We start from the raw sequence: 20082 nt of genomic DNA, 5'->3' as shown, positions 1-20082 counted from the left end.
CTATAGTCACCTGTAATCACAGGTGGTTGGATATATTTATGCTTACCTGTGGGTAGAGTCCCTGGTGTGAACCATGGGTTCGGTACTTTCCATCTAATTCTCAGTATTAAAGAATCCCTTCAACATTTGTATATGAGAAGTGGCTTAACAAGTTTATTCGTTATCTGTTGTTACACAACAAATTACTACAAAACCTAGACAGTTTAAAATCACAAACATTTATTTATTATTTCAGCTTCTATGAGTCATAAATCTGGGCCTGGTTTAAGGGGGCACCTCCAACTCAGAGTTTCTCAAAATGTGTCTCACAAGGCTGTAATCAAGGTGTTGACTGGCTGCAGTCATCTCAAGGCCCATTTGGGGGAGGCTCCACTCTGAGCCCACTCCTGTGGCCACGGGCAGGCCTCCGGTCTTTGCTGGCTATTGGCTGGAGACATGAGTTCTTTGCCACGTGGGCCTCTCCATAAGGCTCCTCACAACTTGGCAGTTGTCCTCCCTCAGAGCGAGCAAATGAGAGAGCAAGAGAAGGCACCTAGACAGAAGCCATAGCCTCTTTTTTTTTTTTTTAATAGACTTCATTTTTTAGAGCAGTTTTAGGTTCACAGCAAAATTGGGCAAAAAGTACAGAGGGTTCTTATATAACCCCTTCCCCGACACATGTACAACCACGCACACGCACACCGTAGACATCCCCCGCCAGAGTGGTAATTTGTTACAACTGATGAGCCTATATTGACACAACATTATCACCCAAAGTCCACATTTAGGTATTGTACATTTTATTGGTTTTGACGAATGTATAATGACACGTATCCTCCATTATTGTACCATACAGAATAGTGTCACTGCCTTCAAAATCCTCTGTGCTCTGCCTGTTCATCCCTCTCTCTCCCTAACCCCTGGCAACCACGGATCTTTTTACTGTCTTCATTTTTTTTTTTTTTTTTTTGTCTTTTCCAGAATGTCATATAGTAGGAATTATACAGTGGGGAGCCTTTTCAGATTGGTTTCTCTCACTTAGAACATGCACTTAAGTTTCCTCCATGTCTTTTCATGGCTTGATAGCTCACTTCTTTTTAGCAGTAAATAATATTCCATTGTCTGGATGTACCACAGTTTATTTACCATTCCATCTGCTGAAGGACACCTTCGTTGCTTCCAAGTTTTGGCACGCCATAGTCTTTTTGTAACCTAATCTTAGAAATAACATCCCATTACTTCTGTGGAGTTCAGTTCATTGGAAGCAAATCAATAAATCCAGCCCGCACTCAAAAGGGAGAGATTACACAAGGGTGTGAATATCAAGATGGGGGAGGGAGGATCACAGAAGCTATCTCAGAGGTTGCCTACCACACCAGGGAAGACAAGTGTTTACAGCGACCTTGACCATGCCCAACCAGCCACATCAGTGAAAGGATGCCCTTTATAGAATCTGTGCCTGAAAAGAGTCTACTCTTGTTTTACTGTAGAATAGTTTACCAGAGTACTAAAACTACTGAGCGACACAAATGGATGCTATTTTGCTCATTTTGAGAATGATCCTAAAGCAATGCGCAGCACTATAAAATTCTCTGCCAGCTCATTTTACTAGAAAAATAGAATCTACTTCTGGCGCATTTTCTTGTACAGCTGCCCATTCCATTCAAGTTTTTAAAAAAAGAGAAGACCTCCCAATTAAACTATGCCATTTATTCCGCTCCTCCCTGTACTGCAGAGTGGAGTATATGATAGAGGACAAAATATCTGATAAATAAAGTAATTCCAGTATTATTGCACGTATTATATCACATATAGTTACTTATACTTCTGTACAGAAATGACAATGAGCTGAATATACGGTTTTACAGAGTAGGCATCCACTTGAGAAATGTTCGGATGTCATGTTAAAGTGCAATGTGCCAAATTTAAAATAAAGAATATTTATTACTGCTCACAGTAAAATATGTATATATGTGATATCGTTTTATATAGAGATTGATAAAATATCACTGGAATGTATATAGGAATTCAGATTCTATATTTTTTTGGTAGGGAAACTTTATCCTATTTACCATCAAGTGGAATGGAAAGGTGAAGTCTGGTGCTTTTTTTCATCCGCAGATCCTAAAATCCCCATACTAGTCCAACATTTGGGGGAAAAGTATTTGTGAAACCATCTCTCGGTGGGAACAGTGGATCTACACGCTTATTTACAACTTTTAACAGATGAATCCCTTAACTCTCTGAGAGGTGTGTCCAAATGTAGCATGGAACCTCTGCTCTTTGCCTTATTGGGTAGTTACATCCAACCTGAGTATGTTAAACAATTTGGTGATTTCTGCCTCAGGTGGAAACATGAAGGTCCACGATAGTTAGAAAACAGTGGCACCACATCACCACAAGAGGGAGTAAAGAGCCACAAAAACATCTCATACGGCTAGGCTCTAGCATTTCGGAGAAAACAGAACTTTTGCTGTTTCTATTCCCCCCCACACACTCTTACCTCTTCTAATAATCCAGAGACTTTCTTCTGGCCAAAGGCAGGCCCAGTACCTACAGATCTCTCTGTAGAAATGAAGAAAATAGAACCGGGAGCAGGTTACTTCTCCTATGCTGTCCCAGGCTGACTTTCCAGAGGAATGCTCCCAGATACCGATTCACACAGAAGTGGGTTCCTGTCTCATCGCTGAAGACACCCTTCAGTGCCTGCCTCTGCTCTCTGATTCACCACCCAAGCCCAAATATCTGGTTTATGAGAACACATGCCATGTTCAGTGATTCGAGTAGTTCTTGAATTAACTTACCACAGCACTAAAGTAACTAGGTAATACAGGGGCCAATGAGTAACTTTCAAAGGCCAACAGTAAGCACTCAATAAGGAGAAAGGTCAGACTTTGAGCCTAAGAAAACACACCTTTCTTGGAATGACATAAATAGAAATCCTCAGTTATAATCCACAATCATTGCTGAGTCCTTTGCGCCTGGGGAAGTTCTAAAACTCAGAGCCCTGTAAATGGTAGCCCATTATACCGAATTAACCGTCCAGGGTGTTTGGGGATTTTTTCATTGTTAGCACAGCCTGGGGAAAAAAAAAAAAATGATGAATAGAGCTGAATAAGATAGTTTTCCCTCATCAGAGTTAGTCAGACGCTGCAGGCAGAATGTCAGGCAAAAAAATACAGGGAAGAGTAAATACAATGGGAGATAACTTATGACTGTGACCATAGAAATGTGATTCCTTGAGTCCTGACTGATGCTTACTAATCCTGTTTGGATTCAACAGAACAGGTTTCCAAACTACGATTTAAAACTTTTCTTGAAAATAAATTATCAAATCACTGCCGCAAGAGTTCCCTCATTTACTAGATCCCTATGATAACTCTTCTCCAAAGAGTTCAAAGTGTTGTACTGAATAGAAATGTGAATTTTTAAAAAACACTGTCAGAGGCAAAGCTTAATCTAGTCATGGTGCTGGGAGAAAGGTTGGGAGATGGGAAAAACCATAACCAAGATGTCTTAAAGACTGAAGATGACTCCAGGTGGCTGAAGAAAGAGCAATGGCGAAATCTTTTGGCCTGAAAACTTTCAGCTAGCTAAAGGACTGAGAATACAGCCATGGCCCTGTACAACAGCCATCTTGAAAGCTTGGGGGAGCTAATTGCAGCTTGGGAGACATGTCACATCTTGAATCTTGGAATCTTCCAACAGACTTCAGATACAGAACGTTTCATGATACAATTCCCAAAACTCCTCTCCCTAACACTCTTCTGCTATGAACACTGGTCCCTCTTCTACAATGCTCATTTAACATTAAGAAATATATGCCTCCAACTCACCACATACTTGTATTTCTGCCATTGTATCAGTGTTCCTTCCCAGCTTTAGATCTGCTCAAGTCAACATGATTTTACAGTTCGGCCCCAAAAGCTCAGAAACGCCTGAGAAGCAGGCCAGCCTTGCACACAGGCCAAGTCTCTAAGTCAAGCTCTAAGAAGTCTCAGCAAAGGAACGTGAAGTCCCGGTGGCTTGTCAGGATCCATCTCTGCAGTCAGGGGAATATGAAGCTTTGATTGGTCAGACCTGGGTCACAGGCCACATTTAGAGCTGGGGGTGAAATTAGCTCTATCTACATTGAGCATAGGAGAAGAGTAGATCCCCAGTTAATGTGAGAAGCTATTAGAAATAGAGTAAATGGGGACTTCCCTGGTGGCACAGTGGATAAGACTCCACGCTCCCAATGCAGGGGGCCTGGGTTCGATCCCTGGGCAGGGAACTAGATCTCACATGCATGCCACAACTAAGAGTTTGCATGTCACGACTAAGGAGTCTGCATGCCACAACTAAGGAGCTGGCAAGCTGTAACTAAGAAGTCTGCCTGCTACAACTAAGGAGCCAGCCTGCTGCAGACCCGGTGCAACCAAATAAATAAATAATTTTTTTTAAAAAAAAAGAAATAGTGTAAATGAATTCTGGGCAGCCAAAGAGTAACACGTGTCTACCTCCACCACTTTTCAGGCCTTCCCTCTCTATCATACCCTGCACAGGCCCATTTAGCTTCCAGGGAACCTTGGATGTCTGAGTCTAGTGAACATGGAGCCCTTGGTGTTGTGCAGTGTGGTGGCTCTGACTGTTCACAACCACATACCAGGTCATTGCCGTGTGATGAGGCTCATTAGTATCCATTCACTCAATACTGCTTGAGTCTCTGCTCATATATTTTGTTAATTTCTATTGTCAGCAAGTCACCCCCCCCACCATACACACACACACACACACACACACACACACACACACACATACACACACACACACATCACAGGGAGACAAGCCAATGATAACATCTGACAGCAACAAAAAAGACCTCAGATAATAGGCATCATGGTGATAGGGGAAACTTCAAGGATGGTCAGGGTGATGGAAGGTGTTCATTACCACTGTTTTAAATTCATCTTAGAACAAGCCATGTCATCTGTACAAAATTCATGTAAAATAAATCATTTGTTTCAAATAAACATCTCTATTCCCCCCTTTCAGCATTGTATTTAAACAAAATAAATTAAAAGAGTAGATACTTTTTACCCACATCTGGTTCCTGTATTAACCACATGTAATCAAATCAATTATTGAGTGGTTCACTAGGGAAGAGTGATTATCCTTCCACAGTGAGACATCTCCAGATTTTCAGAGCAGCAAGCAGATATAATGAGAATATAACAATTCTTCCAGGAGAGACATTCTTTTTCCTCAAAGTGATCCAGTTCTGCCCCCACAGTGTGTAATTTGCCACTGGAACATCCCACTATCAGCCTTTTGGATGGTCCTGGGGGTACTGACTCCTAGGAACTAGGTCTCCTGATGCTCTCAGATCTACCGTGAACAAATGTGGGCTCAGGAACTGGAGGATGCGGACTCCCATCCTGCTAGACTGGAGAGTGCACAGGCAAGGAGCAGTGTGTGTGTGGTTAAAAGGGCAGCTACCATCCCAGCTCCACCACATACCACCTGTGTGCCCTTTAACAGTCTTTCTTTCTGAGCCTGAGTTTTCTCACCTGTAAAATGGTGATAAGAGTTCCTACCCTCTAGAGTTGTGATGGAGACAATATGGTCCACAGAGAGAGTTTAGCATAGTGCCAGGCACATGGTACTAAATAAAGATTGGTTTTGATTAGGGTTTTGATTTGTGTTATCTTTTTTTTTCTCACTTTGTTTTTAAGTGCTCAGGAGGTGAAGCTTGGCCTGAACTCTTACTTCCATCAGGAGGACTGTCATTGACAACTTAGAGCAACCTTAAACAAGAGGAACTCAGTTAGATAACTTGGTCCTTCACTAAATATAAGTAAACAACCGGTACTTAGATTTCCTTTTACTTACCAACTTGGAAGAGCTAGCAAACAAATTTTAGTCAGCCTAAGGAATGTTTAAAAACCCTAATATCCTCTTTCTAGAGAGTTTGTCCTTCTAGTTCACATTATTTTGACTCAGTTCTGGCTCAAAGATATAATATGATGCATCACACAATCCTAAAAGGAAAAGGTCAGAGCATTATTAAGGGTGATAGCTTCTACTTATTGAGGATACACTAGACATCCTGCTATGAATGTTTTATGTGCCTTAGTGATTATTTGAGATAGGCACTGGATATGCCCATTATACAGATGAGGAAACTGAGAAATGAAATGAAAGAAAAGAAGTTTCAAAGAAATGAAATCACATTCCCAAACTCCAACTACGAAGCTTGTTTCCTTAACATTAGGCCACTTTGCAGTCTTCCAAAATACTTTCAGTGATTGCAAATGCTTAAAAATAATAAAACTTAATTTGAATCAATATATTTTCATGATACTTTAGGACAGACTTTAATTCTGAGTTCTAACTGGTCTGTCTCCACTGACCAGGTCAGGTGCCTACTAGTCTGTTTCTAGGCAAAGTTTCCCGGCACTAAGTTTTCTTAGGTTCCCTCTCCCTTCTCTAAAAGAGCAAGCACTTTCCACAGCGAATATAAAACCAACCTAGAAATCATCTTGTATCAATCAGAACTCTTTCAGTTTGAGTCAGATACAAACTCAATCAGTTTGAGTCAGAAACTTGACTCAAACTGGCTTAAGCAAAAAAATTAAATGTATTGGCTCCTGAAACTGGAGAAGTCCAGGGGAAGGCGACTGCGGGTGAGGCTGGAAGTACTGCCTCAGATGATAGCATCAGGACTCACTTTCTCTCCATCTCTCCATCCCTCCACTTTCCAGGTTCCTTTCTTTCTCAGCCTGCCTCTCTCCTCAAGGCAGCACATTGGCTGCCAGAAGCTCCAGACTCACAGCCTCATAGTTTCAAGTCCGGGGGGAAGACAGAAGGATTCTTTCCCTGTATCTCTAGCAAAAGTCCTAGGATGATTTACAGTTGAGCCTGATTGCACAGCTGCATTGCATGTTCATTCTTGAATCAATCACTGACACAAAGGGGAGGCCATGCTCTGATTGACCAGACCCACGTCATGTGCTCAACTGTCATCAGAGTTACCATCAGCATCTGGATAGAGAGCTGGAGGGAGGTGGTACTGCTGTCCTACAGAGAAACCAACATGTTGTTAACAATAGAAAGAGAATGGATGCTGAGCAACAAAATGTAAATGACCACAACGTAAACGATGTTAGGTCCTAATACCCTATGAGCCTAGGGACGCAACTACACATACTCTTAACTAAACTCTGGGCCCTTGAATGACAACATGACATAACATGAGAAATCAGAACAATTCCTAAAATCATGGCCAGATAACGATTGCCAACCTATGGGCAGAGGTCCTAAGTTCGGGCAAAATATAGATTTAAAGAGTTAATATAAAGCATCTCTCACTCAACAATTAAGTTATGCCAGAGTCAATACCTGTGAATCCAGAGCCATGTAACAAGTATCAATCATCCCTCTTTCCCCACACGCACTTTGTCATGACCTTGGAAATTCCAGGATTTAAAACAAAGGAGCCATAACAGAGACTAAAGGAGCCAGAGGCAAGCAGGCTCAGAAGCTTTCAGCTTATCCTGAAGAGCTAACACAGGAGAAAGGTTCTTCTCAGATGGTGTCCATATGGTTTACATATAGTGTACATGGAATTTGTGTCAAATCTACAGCCAGGGACAAGAGTGATGCAGAAGGAACAGACCAATCACCTTTCTTAGAGCTGTGATACACCGAGAACATGACCTCAGCCTGGCACCGGTGAATGAGAGGAGTCATTGTTGAAGAGAGCCAGTGAACTGCTAAGACGGAATGTGGCTCTGGTTGGATGAAACCGTTAGCACAGCCCTGGTACCCTTGGTTGAATATGTTATTACATTTCAAAAGTAAAGAGAAAGGTGCAACACGATAGCTAGTGAATACTTTCAAAATGAAGATTAACATTTATCTCCAAATACGAATCTTCCTCAAATATAAACTGCTAATTTAAAAGGCCTCAAGTATTAAGTCTCCTAGATAAATTCTCTGTGCATCTGATTCCTTCTTCATAAAACAGCCTGGATGATGGTTTTAGTTTCAAATCTAAAATTCAACAGCAAGCATTTTCTTAGAAAAGGCAGCTACTAACTACAGAGGTATCTTAGTCCAGCGATGTGGCCTCAGTTCACACTAAAAACCACTCCCATCACCTCCGCATCCCTGTCCACATTCTCCAGGTGGTGGTGATGATGACGATGATGATGGTGGTGATGGCGGCAGCTAACAGGAATCGAGCCCTTATTATATGCTAAACGCTCTTCTTTACCTAAGTGCTTTACATGGATAATTTAAGTATTGCAATTATCTTCACTTAACGGATAAAAATAACAAGAGATGGAGAAAATAGTAACCTGCACAAGGTCACAGCCTGCAAGTGACTCCCTCACCTAGATGTTTAACCCAATCATCTGATTTGTGGACATGACAGTATGGATCTCAATTTTATTGCTGTCAGTAACTAGCTAGTTGTTACTTGTAATAATTTTCAGCATTCGAATTTGGATATGCATGAACAAGCCTCACATAGGTAAGGACAGGACTAAGATGATTTAGGTAATTTTTTGACAGCAACTTTCTTTGACCCATCACAGAACATTCTGCCATTGAATATCTGGAACTAGAGAAGGAGAATCCTCAGGATTCAACTCAGCCACCTACCCGTTTTCTGGGAGCCGTAGGGTGCTGTACAGTGTAGGGGTCTCGGTATCAGTCCTGGGTTCAAGTCCTGGCTCTGCCACTTACCAGCTGAGTCATTGGGAAATTTTCTTATCTTTTCAGTGTTAGTTTCTCTTCTATAAAGTAGAGGATAAACATCACATACCTCATAGTGAAAAAGTACGATATAAGACAGCTATGTTATTTTAGCCCCAGTAAATAAATGCTTCACAATAGCATCATATTCAGGGTGGGAAAGTCTGAATCCCAAGATGATCAATATAAGATATCTGCAGAAGGGACAGAAAATTCAGAAGAACACAGGAAAGCATTAAATTCAGAGACAGCCATTCTATCTCTGCAAGAACTAATCTTTTTTTAAATAAATTTATTTATTTTATTTTATTTATGGCTGTGTTGGGTGTTCGTTGCTGCACGCAGGCTTTTCTCTGCTTGCAAGGAGTAGGGGCTACTCTTCGTTGTGGTGTGCAGGCTTCTTATTGTGGTGGCTTCTCTTGTTGGGAGCACGGGCTCTAGGTGCGCTGGCTTCAGTAGTTGTGGCACACGAGTTCAGTAGTTGTGGCTCGTGGGCTCTAGAGTGCAGGCTTAGTAGTTGTGGCTCATGGGCTTAGTTGTTCTGCAGCATGCGGGATCTTGACCGAAATAACCCTCAACGTGCCACTTTGTCTTTCCTGGAGCAAAGAACAATTTTATCATCTGTAAAAACTTCCATCAAAGTTTCCCTGATCCACTCTCACTTGGTAGGGTTTTCAAATTATAACTATAGCAGCAGAGCTGCTAAGTGCGAGGAAAGGTGGGGGAGGGGTTTAGGAGGCACAGGTCAGGCAATTGGCCTCTACCTTTAGGAGTGCCCCTTCTTGAGATGCCAAGAAGCTGATGGTGATGGTTCAACACCACTCAGGGAAGTATGATGCCTGCTCCAACTCATTAGTCTTGCTTTTGATAATACCTGCTTCCCCACTACCAAAGCTATCCCTCCTACAATCAGCTCTTACTCCCTTGACAAGTGGACCAAGAAGGTGGAGAGGGTAGGAGGTTGGCTCAGTAGTTTATATTTCAGAATTCATCTCACCATCATCATCATCCCACAATATTATATGGTCATTGGAGTTTATCAGGCATCAGAACTACTGTTGGTTGGCTCTTTTAATTCCACAACATACCTTGGAGAGTATCCACATGGTATTTGCTGCCTAAAGTTAGCAGTCAGTCACTCTTAGAGACGATTCAAGAGAATATTTGATGAATCTTATGAGTAAGAGAAGCCACACACAAAGGAGTACATACTGAATGATTCCATTTATATGAAGTTCAAAAACAGGCGAAACTAATTTAGTGCTAGAAGTCAAAATACTGGATGCCTTGGGTGGGGATTTCTGGGTAATAGAAATGTTCTTAATCAGACTGCTGGTTAACAGGTGTGTTTCCTTTGTGAGAAAATTCTAGCACTGTATCTTTATGATTTTTCTATATGTATGTTATTCTTCAATAAGTTTACTGAGAAGAAGAGGAGGACAGGGAAGTAGAGGTGGAGGAGGAGAGAATGGAATAAAATAAAGAACAAAAGGAAATGAATGAAAATTTAAAACAAAAAGGTAAACGCAATATTAAGAGCTTGAAAAGATGTTCAACGTCATCGTTAAAATCACAATGAGCTATCACTACATACATATTAGAACAACTACAATTAAAAATAGTGATAGGGCTTCCCTGGTGGCGCAGTGGTTGAGAGTCCGCCTGCCCATGCAGGGGACATGTGTTCGTGCCCCTTTCCGGGAAGATTCCACATGCCGCGGAGCGGCTGGGCCTGTGAGCCATGCCCGCTGAGCCTGCGCGTCCAGAGCCTGTGCTCCGCAACGGGAGAGGCCACAACAGTGAGAGGCCCACATACCGCAGGAAAAAAAAAATAGTGATAATGCCTAATGCTGACAAGGATGTGGAGAAACTTGATCTCTCACACATTGCCAGCGTGAACGTAAAACGGCATAACCACTCTGGAAAATGGTTTTTGCAGTATTTATGATATGATTCAACAATCACAAGCTTTGGTATTTATCTCAGAGAAACAAAACTCTTTGCACACAAAAACATGTGTACAAATATTCATAGAAACTCTATTTATAAGAAAATATTGGAAACAACTCAAATGTCAATCAATGGGTGAATGGTTGAATAAACTCTAATACATCCATATACTGGAATGCTACTCAGTAATGCAAAGGAATGAATTACTGATACATGCAGCATGCCCATGGATTTCAAGGGCGTTATGCTTAGTGAAAAAGAAGTCAATCTCAAATAGTTACATACTGTGTGATTCTGTTTACACAACATTCTCAAAGATATAAAACTGTAGAGATGGAGAACAGATGATTGGTTACTAGGGATGGGAGGGGAATGGAGTGGGGATGGGAGGGGAATGGAGTGGGAATGGGTGTGAGTACAGAGAGTCAGGTAACATGAGAGAGTTCTTTTGTAATGATAAGACAGTTTTGTATCTTGATCATGGGGATGGTTACACGAATCTATACATGGGATAAAATTACACAGAACTCACAATCGTGCAGCCTGTGTAACTAAAACCACATTCACAGAAAGATAGACAAGATGAAAAGGCAGAGGGCTATGTGTCAGATAAAGGAACAAGATAAAACCCCAGAAAAGCAACTAAATGAAGTGGAGATAGGCAACATTCTAGAAAAAGAATTCAGAATAATAGTGAAGATGATCCAGGACCTCGGGAAAAAATAGAGGCAAAGATCAAGAAGATGCAAGAAATGTTTAACAAAGACCTAGAAGAATTAACTAAAAACCAAACAGAGATGAACAATACAATAACTGAAATGAAAAATACACTAGAAGGAATCAATAGCAGAATAACTGAGGCAGAAGAATGGAGAAGTGACCTGGCAGACAGAAAGGTGGAATTCGCTGCTGCAGAACAGAATAAAGGAAAAAGAATGAAAAGAAATGAAGACAGCCTAAGAGACCTCTGGGAAAACATTAAATGCAACAAAATTCGCATTACAGGGGTCCCAGAAGAAGAAGAGAGAAAGGGCCCAAGAAAATATTTGAAGAGATTATAGTCAAAAACTTCCCTAACATGGGAAAGGAAACAGCCACCCAAATCCAGGAAACGCAGAGAGTCCCATACAGGACAAACCCAAGGAGAAACACGCCGAGACACATAGTAATCAAATTGGCAAAAATTAAAAACAAAGAAAAATTATTGAAAGCAACAAGGGAAAAATGACAAATAATATACAAGGGAACTCCCATAATGTTAACAGCTGATTTCTCAGCAGAAACTCTACAATCCAGAAGGGAGTGGCATGACATATTTAAAGTGATGTAAGGGAAGGACCTACAACCAAGATTACTCTACCCAGCAAGGATCTCATTCAGATTCGATGGAGAAATCAAAAGCTTTACAGACAAGCAAAAGTTAAGAGAATTCAGCACCAGCAAACCAGCTCTACAACAAATGCTAAAGGAACTTCTCTAAATGGGGAACACAAGAGAAGAAAAGGACCTACAAAAACAAACCCAAAAAAATTAAGAAAATGGTCATACGAACATACATATTGATAATTACCTTAAACGTGAATGGTTAAATGCTCCAACCAAAAGACACAGACTTGCTGAATGGATACAAAAACAAGACCCATATATATGCTGTCTACAAGAGACCCACTTCAGACCTAGGGACACATACAGACTGAAAGTGAGGGGATGGAAAAAGATATTCCATGCAAATGGAAATCAAAAGAAAGCTGGAGTAGCAATACTCATATCAGACAAAATAGACTTTAAAATAAAGAATGTTTCAAGAGACAAGGAAGGATACTACTTAATGATCAAGGGATCAATCCAAGAAGAAAATTTAACAATTATAAATATACATGCACCCAACATAGGAGCACCTCGATAGATAAGGCAACTGCTAACAGCTGTAAAAGAGGAAACCGACAGTAACACAATAGTGGGGGACTTTAACATCTCACTTACACCAATGGACAGATCATCCAAACAGAAAATTAATAAGGAAACACAAGCTGTAAATGACACAATAGGCCAGGTAGATTTAATTGATATTTACAGGACATTCCATCCAAAAACAGCAGATTACACTTTCTTCTCAAGTGTGCATGGAACATTCTTCAGGAAAGATCAAATCTTGGGTCACAAATCAAGCCTCAGTAAATTTAAGAAAATTGAAATCATACCAAGCATCTTTTCTGACCACAACGTTATGAGATTAGAAATCAATTACAGGGAAAAAAACGTAAAAAACACAAACACATGGAGGCTAAACAGTACGTTACTAAATAACCAAGAGATCACTGAAGAAATCAAAGAGGAAATCAAAAAATACCTAGAGACAAATGAAAATGAAAACACGACAATCCAAAATCTATGGGATGAAGCAAAAGCAGTTCTAAGAGGGAAGTTTACAGCAATAAAATCCTACCTCAGGAAACAAAAAAACATCTCAAATAAACAATCTAAGCTTACACCTAAAGGACCTAGAGCAAGAAGAGCAAACAAAACCCAAAGTTAGTAGAAGGAAAGAAATTATAAAGATCAGAGCAGAAATAAATGAAATAGAAACAAAGAAAACAATAGCAAAGATCAATAAAACTAAAAGCTGGTTTTTGGAGAAGATAAAAAAATTGATAAACCATTAACCAGACTCATCAAGAAAAAGAGGGAGAGGACTCAAATTAATAAAATTAGAAATGAAAAAGGAGAAGTTACAACAAACACCACAGAAATACAAAGCATCCTAAGAGACTACTACAAGCAACTCTACACCAATAAAATGTACAGCCTGGAAGAAATGGACAAATTCTCAGAAAGGTATAACCTTCCAAGACTGAACCAGGAAGAAACAGAAAATATGAACAGACCAATCGCAAGTAATGAAATTGAAACTGTGATTAAAAAGCTTCCAACAAACAGAAGTCCAGGACCAGATGGCTTCACAGGTGAATTCTATCAAACATTTAGAGAAGAGCTAACACCCATCCTTCTCAAACTCTTCAAAAAAATTGCAGAGGAAGGAACACTCCCAAACTCATTCTATGAGGCCACCTTCACCCTGATACCAAAACCAGACAAATACTACAAGAAAAGAAAAGTACAGACCAATATCACTTATGAATATAGATGCAAAAATCCTGAACAAAATACTAGCAAACAGAATCCAACAACACATTAAAAGGCTCATACACCATGATTGAGTGGGTTTATCCCAGGAATGCAAGCATTCTTCAATATATGCAAATCAATCAATGTGATACACCATATTAACAAATTGAAGAAGAAAAACCATATGATCATCTCAATAGATGTAGAAGAAGCTTTTGACAAAATTCAACACCCATGTATGATAAAAACCCCTCAGAAAGGAGGCATAGAGGGAACTGCCCTCAACATAATAAAGGCCATATATGACAAACCCACAGCCAACATCGTCCTCAATGGTGAAAAAGTGAAACCATTTCCGCTAAGATCAGGAACAAGACAAGGTTGCACACTCTCACCACTATTACCCAAAATTGTTTTGGAAGTTTTAGCCACGGCAATCGGAGAAGAAAAAGAAATAAAAGGAATACGAATTGGAAAAGAAGAAGTATAACTATCACTGTTTGCAGATGACATGATACTATACACAGAGAATCCTAAAGATGCCACCAGAAAACTTTTAGAGCTAATCAATGAATTTGGTAAAGTAGCAGGATACAAAATTAATGCACAGAAATCTCTTGCATTCCTATACACTAATGATGAAAAATCTGAAAGAGAAATTAAAGAAACACTCCAATTTACCATTGCAACAAAAAGAATAAAATATCTAGGAGTAAACCTACCTAGGGAGACAAAAGACCTGTATGCAGAAAACTATAAGACACTGATGAAAGATAATAAGGATGATACAAACAGATGGAGAGATATACCATGTTCTTGTTTTGGAAGAATCAATAATGTGAAAATGACTATATGACCCAAAGCAATCTACAGATTCAATGCAATTCCTATCAAATTACCAATGGCATTTTCTACAGAACCAGAACAAAAACTCTTAAAATTTGTATGGAGACACAAAATACCCCAAATACCCAAAGTGGCCTAGAGGGAAAAAAACAGAGCTGGAGGAATCAGACTCCCTGACTTCAGACTATAACACAAAGCTACAGTAATCAAGACGATATTGTACTGGCACAAAAACAGAAATATAGATCAAAGGAACAGGATAGAAAGCCCAGAGATAAACCCACGCACCTATGGTCAACTAATCTATGACAAAGGAGGCAAGGGTATACAATGGAGAAAAGATAGTCTCTTCAATAAGTGATGCTGGGAAAACTGCACAGTTACTTGTAAAAGAATGAAATTAGAACACTCCCTAACACCATACACAAAAATAAACTCAAAATGGATTACAGACCTAAATGTAAGACCGTACACTATAAAACTCTTAGAGGAAAACATAGGAAGAACACTCTCTGACATAAATCACAGCAAGATCTTTTTTGATCCGCCTCCCAGATTAATGGAAATAAAAATAAACAAATGGGACCTAATGAAACTTAAAAGCTTTTGCACAGGAAAGGAAACTACAAACAAGATGAAAATACAACCGTTAGATTGGGAGAAAATATTTGCAAATGAATCAACGGACAATGGATTAATCTCCAAAATATATAAATAGCTCATGCAGCTCAATATTAAAAAAACAAAAAACCCAATCCAAAAATGGGCAGAAGACCTAAATAGACATTTCTCCAAAGAAGACATACAGATGGCCAACAAGCACATGAAAAGCTGCTCAACATCACTAATTATTAGAGAAATGAACATCAAAACTACAATGAGGTATCACCTCACACCAGTTAGAATGAGCATCATCAGAAAATCCACAAACAAATGCTAGAGAGGGTGTGGAGAAAAGAGAACCCTTTTGCACTGTTGGTGGGAATGTAAATTGATACAGCCACTATGGAGGACAGTATGGAGGTTCCTTAAAAAACTAAAAATAGAATTACCATATGATCCAGCAATCCCACTACTGGGCATATACCCAGAGAAAACCATAATTCAAAAATACACATGCAGGGGCTTCCCTGGTGGTGCAGTGGTTAAGAATCCGCCTGCCAGTGCAGGGGACACGGGTTCAAGCCCTGGTCTGGGAAGTTCCCACATGCCACGGAGCAACTAAGCCTGTGTACCACAACTATTGAGCACACGTGCCACAACTACTGAAGCCCGTGTGGCTAGAGCCTGTGCTCTGCAACAAGTCACTGCAATGAGAAGCCCATGCACCGCAGCGAAGAGTAGCCCTTGCTCACCACAACTAAGGAAGCCCGCACACAGCAACGAAGACCCAATACAGACAAAAAAACAAAAACAAAAAAACACACATGCGCCCCAATGTTCATTGCAGCACTATTTACAATAGCCAGGACATGGAAGCAACCTAAATGCCCATCGACAGACGAATGGATAAAGAAGATGTTGTACATATATATAATGGAATATTACTCAGCCATAAAAAGGAACGAAATTGGGTCATTTGTAGAGATGTGGATGGATCTAGAGACTGTCATACAGAGTGAAGTAAGTCAGAAAGAGAAAAACCAATATCATATATTAACGCATATATGTGGAACCTAGAAAAATGGTACAGATGAACTGGTTTGCAGGGCAGAAATTGAGACACAGATGTAGAGAACAAACGTATGGACACCAAGTGGGGAAAGTGGCTGGGGTGGTGGTGGTGTGATGAATTGGGAGATTGGGATTGACATATATACAGTAATATGTATAAAATGGATAACTAATGAGAACCTGCTGTATATATAAAAAAAAATTACATAGAACTCTGCAGACACACACACAGACACGAATGCAGGTCAGAAAAAAATGAACCTTATTTAGTGAAAACTAAATAAAATGATCATCTAATACCAATGTCGATTCCTGGTTTTGGAATTGTACTACACCTATACAACAGGTCACCTTTGGACCAAGCTGGATGAAGGGTACAAGGGACCCTTTGTACTGTTTTTACAATGCATAATGACTCTATAATTATTTTTAAATGAAACGTTTAAAAGAGAAAAAAAAAAACAGAGGAAGAATCTTTGACCCTATCCAGTTTAGATTAGTCCCATACATGTTTGCAAATACTGCTCCCCTCAGGCAGGGTTGTGACCCCAGAATTCCTACCTTAGCGTCAAGCACTGTCAGATGAAAACACACGTTCCTCACATGGAAGTACATCTACAGAAAATACTATCAGATGGCGAGGGAAAGAGGCAACCAAACTATGCTTCTTAGACTCACTGGTTTATCTCTCTTGTCTGATTTGCGTAACAGTTTTCACATCGACTTAGAATTTCAGGTTCTTCTCATAAAACTTTAATCTTCATATATGTTTAGAAAGATTTTCTTAACTATTATGAGACCCAACCAGAAGAATTAAAGGTAAGCTGTTAGGGTTAACACCTGTATTGAAATCACCATTGGAAAACGATTGAAAAGCTTAGGCTGTCTCAGATTCTGAACTCATTTTCTACTGACAGCGACCAGGAAGTCAGAGCTTCTCACCAAGATGGCAGCTTTCCTTTTCCTGAAGCTAAAAGGAACAAGAACCAACCTCCTATCAGTGGGATCGCTGCTCTTAAAGTCTGGGAGAAGAAAGTGTGGCAAACGCAACTTTAATGGAGATTAGAGAGGCCATCTTCCTTCTTGGCCTGCTAATTAATAAAAGCCAAACTTTTAGAACATAGTTCAAAACAAAGGATAGGTTTTTAAGCCATCAGTCATGTTTACATATTATTTATTCTTGGTTGAAATTGCATGGTTAGTCAAGAGATAGAGGAAACAAACTAAAACTTCAAAAGACCATTTTTTTGTAATCAGGAGAAATTTAAAAATCCTATCATGTTCTGAATTTAACCCAGTGAAAAGGAAAAGACCCCTATCTTGTCTAGAGCCACAGGGAAAGCCATTGGAGATGAAACACAGTCACGGTCTAAACCCCATACTAGGTAGGCTTCATCCTCAGGCTGTATTCCTGGGCCTGCTCCATTCCTTTGCTGCTAAGAGGACATGCTGTTTATTAATGCTTTGTCTCCAAGACTCAGACTTTGTTTTTTTAATTTATTTTATTTATTAATTTATTTTTGGCTGCATTGGGTCTTCGTTGCTGTGTGCTGGCTTTCACTAGTTGCAGTGAGCAGGGGCTACTCCTCGTTGCGGTGCACAGGCTTCTCATTGCGGTGGCTTCTCTTGTCGTGGAGCACGGGCTCTAGGCGCTCGGGCTTCAGTAGTTGTGGCACGTGGGCTCAGTAGCTCTAGAGCGCAGGCTCAGTAGTTGTGGCACACGGGCTTAGTTGCTCCACGGCATGTGGGATTTTCCCAGACCAGGGCTCGAACATGTGTCCCCTGCACTGGCAGGCGGATTCTCAACCATTGCGCCACCAGGGAAGCCCTCAGACTTTGTTAATGATTAGTGACAAGTGAGCAGACAGAACCAAATGTTGGGCAGGACCCAGTGAGACCTGGCTCAGTGGTGTGGCTGGAAAGAAACGTGGAAGGGCCATTCTCCCTGGGTCAGTTCAATCACGTATTTCTGTGTCCTGGCCTGAGGCCTCAGGGGACACAGATATACCTCACTGAGGACAAAGGTATGAAACCAGAGTTTATCTAGCTTTGCAAGCTGACCTGCAATCTATTTCTGAAAGAAAAATGATTTAAAAATTCTTTCCTCTCCTATTTCCTTTCCTCTCCATAGCAGCACTATTTACAATAGCCAAGGCATGAAAACAACCTAATGTCTACAGACAGATGAATGGATAAAGATGTGGTACATATATACGATGGAATACTACTCAGCCATAAAAAAGAATGAAATAATGCCGTTTGCAGCAACGTGGATGGACCTAGAGATTATCATACTAAATGAAGTCAGAGAGAGACAAACATCATATACCACTTATATGTGGAATCTAAAATATGACACAAATGAAACAGAAACAGACATTGAGAACAGACTCATGGTTGCCAAGGGGGAGGGGAGTGGAGGAGGGAAGGAGTGGGAGTTTGGGATTAGCAGATGCAAACCATTATATATAGAATGAATAAACAACAAGGTCCTACTGTATAGCACAGGGAACTCTATTCAATATCCTGGGATAAACCATAATGGAAAAGTATATGAAAAAGAATATTTATGTGTATAACTGAATGATTTTGCAGTACAGCAGAAATTAACACAACACTGTACATCAACTATACGTCAATAAAGTTTAAAAAAAAATCGTTCCTGTTGCTATTTCTCAGATACTCCCAAGAATTAAAATATTAATAAATGTAAATTAAAATATTACTTCTTAGTTTTCTCTTAGATTCTTCCCCTCAGTATAGTTCGTACTCAATATTTTGCCACAGACTCATTTACAATCATTTTTATTTTGCATGAAAAAAATTTGGCCTGTAAACATTTTTCTTTTACCTGTACACACACACACACACACACACACACACACACACACTTACCATTGATTTTGAAAGAGAAATCTGACAGTACTTTGAGCTTATTGCTTTTAAAGCATGCATTTTAAAGCCAGAAAGCCTATGTGAAGCTAACAAAGCCTTGGACACCCCCTCATCCTGGGAATACCAATTTAGTAACTTACCTGTGCATTGTCAGTGTGCCACTACTCAGTGACTCCTCAGGTACAGGAACCAGGTGTTGTTGTGTGGTTCTTAAAAGGAAAGGATTAATTTATTGGGCATAGATGGGACTCACATCTTCACATGGACAAGAATGTTGTTATTAAGAGGTCAGCCCATTTCATAATATTATTACATTATATATACATATAAAAGTATATAATGTTTATAAATAAAAATGTATATAAATGCATATACATGTTCAGTTTGCAGTTAAAACAAACTATTCCATGAAGAACTCCAGACTCCTTAAGTATACTGGTGTCTCTTCTGGAGCCATGAGGGGAAAATAATGATATGGCACCTCATCTCCAAAGATGGGCCCCCAAAACCATTCATCCTAGAATTTGTGCCCTTGTGTAGTCCTTTCTAGACTAAATCGGAACTGGGCCTGCATGCAATAAAGGGATAACTCAGGGGGCTTGGGATGGTCAAACCCTGAACTTTCCAAAGAAAGGACTGACCTTTGACTAGATCCTGGGAGATAATCTCTAAGACCTTGGTATATTCTATCTGATAAGAGTGCCTTTGTATATCTAGGGGCTTAAGCCACAACCAGATAGTTTATATTAACTGTGATTTATGGTAAACACATGTTTTTATTCACCTGGGACTCTGGACCAACCTGTATCAGTTTGACCTCTGGAGGAAAGGGAGACTGAGTAACTAAGGTCAGTCACATGGGAATTCCAT

The 20082-nt window shown here is 40.0% G+C and overlaps 1 long non-coding RNA gene across 2 annotated transcripts; it reads right to left on the bottom strand.

Moving 5' to 3' along the window:
• Positions 1–202: 202 nt before the first annotated feature.
• Positions 203–8051, bottom strand: LOC141278314 (uncharacterized). 2 transcript variants are annotated; one of them, XR_012330828.1, is made up of 2 exons: positions 2483–8051; positions 203–1196 (listed from the first exon to the last, which is right to left on the bottom strand). It is a non-coding gene; the product is annotated as an uncharacterized lncRNA (long non-coding RNA). The 2 variants fall into 2 exon arrangements; XR_012330829.1 differs by having other exon boundaries at positions 203–1191.
• Between the last annotated feature and the right edge of the window lie 12031 nt (positions 8052–20082).

The sequence above is a fragment of the Tursiops truncatus genome, chromosome 3, assembly GCF_011762595.2.
Source record: "Tursiops truncatus isolate mTurTru1 chromosome 3, mTurTru1.mat.Y, whole genome shotgun sequence".
Lineage (NCBI taxonomy): Eukaryota > Metazoa > Chordata > Mammalia > Artiodactyla > Delphinidae > Tursiops > Tursiops truncatus.
This window is presented reverse-complemented; position numbering and strand designations above follow the sequence as displayed.